This window comes from Lepidochelys kempii, chromosome 28 (genome assembly GCF_965140285.1).
Source record: "Lepidochelys kempii isolate rLepKem1 chromosome 28, rLepKem1.hap1, whole genome shotgun sequence".
Lineage (NCBI taxonomy): Eukaryota > Metazoa > Chordata > Testudines > Cheloniidae > Lepidochelys > Lepidochelys kempii.
Window position 1 is genome coordinate 3,730,247 of NC_136407.1, and position 6,255 is coordinate 3,736,501.

The window sequence follows — 6,255 nt, forward strand, 5'->3', positions numbered from 1 at the left end:
TTTGATTATGACGTCAGAGTTGTTTCTGAGGCTGTGGATGGCATTGTGTTCTGCACGGCTGAGGTTATGGGGCAAGTGATGCTACTTTTCCACAATTGCAGCCCGTGCACGTCAGCGGAAGCACTATATGTAGAAGTCCAGTCTGTTGTTTCGACCTTCAGGAGGAGTCCACTCAGAATCCTTCTTTTTGTAGTGTTGGTAGGAAGGTCTCTGTGGGTTAGTATATTGTTTAGAGGTGTGTTGGAAATATTCCTTCAGTCGGAGACGTCAAAAATAGGATTCTTGGTCACTACAGAACTGTATCATGTTCGTGGGGGTGGAGGGGCAGAAGGAGAGGCCCTGATATAGGACAGAATCTTCTGCTGGGCTAAGAGTATAGTTGGATAGATTAACAATATTGCTGGGTGGGTTAAGGGAACCAGTGTTGTGGCCCCTTATGGCATGTAGTAGTTTAGATAGTTTAGTGTCCTTTTTCTTTTGTAGAGAAGCAAAGTGTGTTGTAAATGGCTTGTCTAGTTTTTGTAAAGTCCAGCCATGAGGAGGTTTGTGTAGAAGGTTGGTTTTTTATGAGAGTATCCAGTTTTGAGAGCTCATTCTTAATCTCTCCCTGTTTGCTGTAGAGGATGTTGATCAGGTGATTCCGCAGTTTCTTTGAGAGCATGTGGCACAAGCTGTCAGCATAGTCTGTGTGGTATGTAGATTGTAATGGATTTTTTACCGTCAGTCCTTTTGGTATGATGTCCATCTGTTTGCTCTTGGAAAGGAAGATGATGTCTGTCTGTATCTGTACGAGTTTTTTCATGAAGCTGATAGATTTCCACTCCATACGGCTAAATTCAGTGTCTTGCATAATGACAGGTTTCAGAGTAGCAGCTGTGTTAGTCTGTATTCACAAAAAGAAAAGGAGTACTTGTGGCACCTTAGAGACTAACAAATTTATTTGCGCATAAGCTTTTGTGAGCTACAGCTCACTTCATCGGATGCATAAGAACGGCCCATTGCATCAGGCCAATGGTCCGTCTAGCTCAGTGGCCAATCCCAGGTGCTTCAGAGGGAATGAACAGAACAGGTAATCATTGAGTGATCCATTCCCTGTCACCCATTCCCAGCTTCTGGCAAACAGAGGCGAGAGACACCATCCCTGCTCATCCTGCCTGTGGCACTGGCAGATGAGGTGTTAGCTCTTGCAAAAGCCCCCATGTCTAAACTGAACATGAACAAATGCAGAGCTGGAATCAGTCTGGCTCATCTGTGTTAGTATTGTTAGAACAGGTATGAGAATTATAAGAACGTGTTTTGTGTTGAGACTTTATTGAATGCTTGTGAGTTGCTGCCTGGGTTAATATCTGACTAGTCGCATTGTGAGCCTCTGTGGCTCTGTAAATCACTGGACAGGAGAGAGACTTTACCTATGTGAAGTGCTGATTGGCAACAGAATGCATTATATGCTGCCAGGCAGGAAAGGTCTATCAACACCAGATAGACTATTATGGGATGTTAAGGAAAGGCAAAAGACTGTTGTTGTGCTCTTGACTTTCCCTGGCAGGAAGGGGATAAAAAGCCCCACAGAGAAGGAACTGATTTTCTGTATGCTGCTTGGACTCCGGGGGTCAAAGTTTCTAGGCATAAGCTAGATATCCCCAGCTGCTTAGCTTGGGTTAATCCTAAATAATATATAGAGCTTGCTTATTATAGAAGCTTCTATTACACCTTTTGAAATTTAAGACCGTAACTGGTCTCCATCTATATGATTACCTGCTTTAACTTTGTAAACAACTCTCATTTCCTTTCAAATATACCTTAATATAGGTGTGACGGTGCCCCATAAGGCTTTATGGAAATATAGTTACGAATGTATATATGACACAACTAGAATGTGTTTTATGCTACATGTGCCATGTAACATATCTCTGTAAAGGTTATGAAGTCTGGGGCCCTGAGCTCCACCACCTGGGGCTGAAGCCAAAGCCTAAGCAATGTAGCTTTGTGGGGGTCCTGCGGCATGGGGACCCAGGCAGTTGCCCTGCTTCCTACCCCCTAAAGCCAGCCCTTGCTTTTATATGCCTAAAACCAGTATTGTGGCCCAAGTGCGCCATGGAGTTTTTATAGCATGTTGCGGGGGCCTCAGAAAGAAAAAGGTTGAGAACCCTGGTGTAAGGGACCAGGGGGAGACCCAACCCCGAACATTGGTGGAGCCGGGCCCCTGGGCCCTCAATACTGCTGGAGCCATGAGCCAATATAACTCACCTCTGCTGCTTGCCGGTACAGTGGAGTCGCATCATATGTGCATTTAACTTATGCGAATTCAACTATACATGCTCAGCAAAAATAAATAACAATAACAATAACTCGCAGCAGTGGAGTACTGTACAGGAGTCGACAGGAGAGTGCTCAGGGGTCGATTTATTGCGTCTAGACTAGATGCGATAAATCAACCCCTGCTGGATCAATCTCTGCCTGCTGATCCGGTGAGCATCTCATGGCGCTGAGTGTGATTCTAGCATTTAAAGATACATATTTTTCGTACAACATGCCCCTAAACACAAGCCAACTACTTCATCTAGTGCTCAACCAAAGAAACAGCGATCTGTTCCAACGCTGGAGGAAAAACTGGCTGTGTTGGACTTCTTGAGAGACAGTATGTTGGTCTCCAACGTGGCGCATAAATATGGCTGCAACAAATCTCGCATCCATGCCATCAAGATGAGAGAGAGAGAAATTCGTCAAGCCACTGGAGCAGTTGATGCCACAACTGCTAAGGTGACGAGCCAGATGTGTGATAAGTGAGCCTGGCTAGCTCAGTTGGTAGAGCATCAGAATTTTAAACTGAGGGTCCAGGTTTCAAGTCCCTGGTCAGGCAGAGGGACACGTTCCCCCTGTGATATCCCCCAAGAACTTCAGAAGGCATCTCTTGAGGACCCTCCTTGAGGGGAGGGATAGCTCACTGGTTTGAGCATTGGCCTGCTAAACCCAGGGTTGTGAGCTCAATCCTTGAGGGGGCCATTTAGGGATCCGGGGCAAAAATTGGGAATTGGTCCAGCTTTGAGCAGGGGGTTGGACTAGATGACCTCCTGAGGTCCCTTCCAACCCTGATATTCTATGATAAGACTTTAGTGAAGCCTAAAAAGGCATTAAACTTATGGCTGGAAGACATGAACCATGAACATGTGCCTATCGATGGCAACACATTGCGAGAAAAGGCTCTTAGCCTCTATGTGCTGTTGTAACCTCCCCCCGAAGAGGGACAGCCTTCTGATGAGAAGGAATTCAAAGCTGGCCCAGGTTGGCTGAACAATTTTAGGAACCGCTTCAACCTCAAAAACGTGCAGACCACTGGTGAAGCTGCATCTGTCAATGAAGAGGCAGCAAAAGCCTACCCCGAACAATTAAAGAAAATCATAGAAGAAAAGGGCTATCTTCCGGAACAAGTTTTTAATGCTGATGAGACTGGGCTCTTCTGGAAAAAAAATGCCCAACCACATTTACACTTCAAAATCAGAAAGACAAGCCCCTGGCTTCAAAGCAGCTAAAGACTGTTGTTTTGTGGCAATGCGGCTGGGCATTTAATGAAGCTGGGCTTGCTCTACAGGGCTGCAAATCCCCATGCCCTAAAAGGCAAGAACAAAAATCTCCTGCCTGTGTTCTGGCAACCAAATAAAAAGGCTTGGGTGACAGCAGCATTATTTCTGGATTGGTTCCACAAGTGTTTCATTCCAGAGGTCAAGCGGTAACTCGAAGAGAAAGGACTTGACTTTAAAGTGTTGCTGATCATAGACAATGCTCCTGGCTACCCTGCGGCATTCCGGTTTGCGCATAACAATGTTGAAGTTGTCTTTCTCCCTTTTTTATTCTTTCATTCTTCCCTCTCTGTCTCTTTTTGACTATACACTATTTTTGCCTTAAGCACTGACTTTAGAACCTAACCCCCGCATAAGATGCGATTTCACTGTACGCCGTACCAGGGCGTACCGGCTAACTTTCACCTCTAGGTCTCTGCCGCACCTGGCAGAACAGGGCTCAGATCTCAGTTGGGGTCTCAGCAGTTCCAGAAACAACAAGGTCGCTGATTTTGTTTGCTGTCTCTGCAACACCTGACACAATGGGAGCCTGATTTCACTTGGTGTTGATGCAGGGCCTGACACAACAAGTTCCCTGCTCTCTGTAGGGGTCTCTGCAGTTCCTGGGACAAAGAGTGCCCCAAACTTGGACCTGATCTCACTGGCTGTGGGGAGGGGCTGGCAGCGGGGTCTGAGAATGTGACTAGCAGGTGTGGGTGGGGAGGGCTGCTGCGTTGGGCAGGGTGAGGGAGGGGGAAGTAGCGGGGACTGGGAAACCTAGGACTGGGCCATCTCCATGGGGGATGCTTGCTCCTCTTTTCCCTTCCTAGGCCTTTCCAGGCCCTGTGGCCAGCAGAGAGCGCCCCCCCCCCCCGCAGCCCAGCCCAATCCCTGTCTCAGGGCTCTGCCCGCCTCTGCCCATTAACCCTCTTCCCATTTCAGAAATCACTCAGGGGAACAATTTCCCACCTAAACAAGGACAAGTCACTGCAGGTAAAAATGAGGGGGCTGGAGGAACACCCCAAACCTGAGATTTGAACTGGACATTGGCAAAGTGGAGAGGAAATGGGGTACAATTGGTGGAGGAGAACAGAGCCCTTCTCAGCGATTTGAGAGAAAGGGGCGGGAGGATCACCATGGATGTCAATTGCTGCTATCTAGAGCAGGGATAGGCAACCTATGGCATGTGTGCCAAAGGCAGCACGTGAGCTGATTTTCAGAGGCACTCACACGGCCTGGGTCCTGGCCACCGGTCTGGTGGGCTCTGCATTTTAATTTAATTTTAAATGAAGCTTCTTAAACATTTTTAAAACCTTATTTACTTTACATACAACAATAATTTAGTGATATATTATAGACTTAGAGAAAGAGGCCTTCTAAAACCGTTGAAACGTATTACTGGCACGCGAAACCTTACATGAGAGTGAATACATGAAGACTGGGCACACCACTTCTGAAAGGCTGCCGACCCCTGCCCTGGAGAGAAAGGGGGCAGGGCGGGAGCGGGGGGGGGGACCCCAGGGGACGGGGCAGCGGTAAATCCGAGGGGATCTCAGCCCCCCCCTTCCCTCCCCGCCCCTCGGGGGGCCCCAGCTCTTCCCCCCCCGCCCTTCTTCCCCCCCCCCGGCCATGTCCGGGCTGCGCCGACATTTTCCCTCCGCCCCTTTCCCCAGGTCTCCCCCCGCCCGGCCCCACGCAGGGACCCCGGGGGGACTGGTCCCCCCCCGGACCCCTCGGGGTGCCGCAGGGCAGAGCCGGGCCGGGGGCGTTGGGCTCCTGCGGGGACCGCAGCTCCGAGCCCCCCCGGAGCAGATCCCGGCGCTGCGAGATGCCGGGTCCCCCCCCCCCCCCCCGACACTGGGGCAGAGTCACCGCCCGGCCCCGCCCCCAGGGCTCGCTCCGGTACCTGGAGGCTGCAGCTCCGCAGCGGGGCGGGCGGAGCCCGGGGCGGCCCCAGGGCGGCTCCGGCGGGAGCGGGGCCCGAGCTGGGCTCGGGGGGGTGAACGAAGGTCTCCCCGGCACAGACCCTTCGGCCCGGCCCTGCAGCCCCGCGCGAGCTCTGCCTCTGCGCATGCCCGACTCTCCCCCCCCCCCCGCTGATCTGCGCATGCCCAGAGCCGGGAGACACAAAACCCTCCTACGGCCTCAAGAGAGGCTCCAACGGCCCCGCGCGAGCCAGGCAGAGCCGCAGCGCCCCGCGCGCCTTCGCAGCCCGGCTCCTCCTCGGCCCCCCTCCGAACGTCACTTCCGCTCCCAGGAGGGTCAGGAACTTCCTCTCCCAGCCTGCCCCGGGGGGGGGGCGCTTCCGCCCTCCCCGGCACAGGTGAGGGAGGGCTCCGGGGTCAGGCGAGCGGGGGAGGGGGTGAGGATCCTAGACGGTCAGGGCTGGCAGGGGCCTCAGGAGGGGTCTAGTCCAACCCCCTGCTCCAAGCAGGACCAGCCCCAATTGCACCGCCTGGCCAGGGACACTAGCCCCCAGCGCCCCCGAGCACCTGCTGCCCTGGGGTCGGGTCCGCGCGGCCGGCCGGGGGCTCCTGGCGCTGCGGCTGCCCGGGCCCGGCGGTGAGTGGGGGGGCCGGGCACAGAGTCCCCTAGGTCTGCCCCCCCCCTGCATCGGTGTCTTCAGCCTTCCTGGGGCTGGGCCCTCTGGGCTCGGGAGATCCCTTTTCCTGGGGTCTTGGTTTTCATAACCATTGGG

At 52.6% G+C, this 6,255-nt stretch overlaps 1 non-coding gene across 1 annotated transcript; it reads left to right on the forward strand.

The window, feature by feature from the left end:
- Positions 1 to 2,787: 2,787 nt before the first annotated feature.
- On the forward strand, positions 2,788 to 2,860 carry TRNAK-UUU (transfer RNA lysine (anticodon UUU)). The gene has a single exon. It is a non-coding gene; the product is annotated as a tRNA-Lys (tRNA).
- The last annotated feature ends 3,395 nt before the right edge of the window (positions 2,861 to 6,255 follow it).